Raw genomic sequence first — 824 nt, forward strand, 5'->3', positions numbered from 1 at the left:
GGGACACATTGCAACAATTGAATAAGGACCTTAATTAACTGAGAAAGTGTAAGAGTAGGTTGAAGAATGATATGCAGAATAATAATATGCAGAAGCCAAAGGTAATGTTGAATAACCTGTCAAGCGAACATAAGGAGCCAACAAACATTGAGAACAAGGACAACATAGAGGAAATTACTTGTACTTACTAAATGAATTAAAGAAATGATAAATTAATTAAAATGAAAGCGTATGAAAAAACAACTTGCCACAGGTGGGGATCGATCCCACGTCTTCGCATTACGCGTACGATGCTCTAACCAATTGAGCTACCGCGGCGCCGTTTACCCATCCACTTTATTGGGTATTTATGTTTCCTATACTAGAACCCTGGGAGTGTTACCCAGCGTCACCCCTGACAAACCTTGGCGGCGGATGTGGAACATCCTTTCTGCCGTAGGCGTCACGAGTACGTGATCTATTTGGGTGTACCTGGTCAATAAACACACGCATGCTACCTGAAGGCATCAATGTTGCCGGATTAGAGACCCTCGTTATGTAATAAACGAGAAGAAAGGGGGTTAACAGAGGGGCCCGATATTTATTAATCATATGATTAATAAATATCGGGCCCCTCAGTTAACCGTTCCCTTTCTTCTCGTCTGTCAAGCGAACAAGAATTCATGATCGGCAGTCAGTCTCTAGAGTGTGTACAGGAGTAAGATGATGTGGGTAAATTACTCACAGGGAACCCTGACAATGGACGGAAATTCACCGAAAAATGAAAATGGGTCGGAGTGCATACGGCCGGCATTACCAAATCGTGACCGGGAGATCACCGCTGT

At 43.3% G+C, this 824-nt stretch overlaps 1 non-coding gene across 1 annotated transcript; it reads right to left on the minus strand.

The window, feature by feature from the left end:
• Positions 1 to 245: 245 nt before the first annotated feature.
• TRNAT-CGU (transfer RNA threonine (anticodon CGU)) lies at positions 246 to 318 on the minus strand. Its single transcript has one exon. It is a non-coding gene; the product is annotated as a tRNA-Thr (tRNA).
• Between the last annotated feature and the right edge of the window lie 506 nt (positions 319 to 824).

Source organism: Dermacentor andersoni, chromosome 1, assembly GCF_023375885.2.
Source record: "Dermacentor andersoni chromosome 1, qqDerAnde1_hic_scaffold, whole genome shotgun sequence".
In the NCBI taxonomy this organism is placed as follows: domain Eukaryota; kingdom Metazoa; phylum Arthropoda; class Arachnida; order Ixodida; family Ixodidae; genus Dermacentor; species Dermacentor andersoni.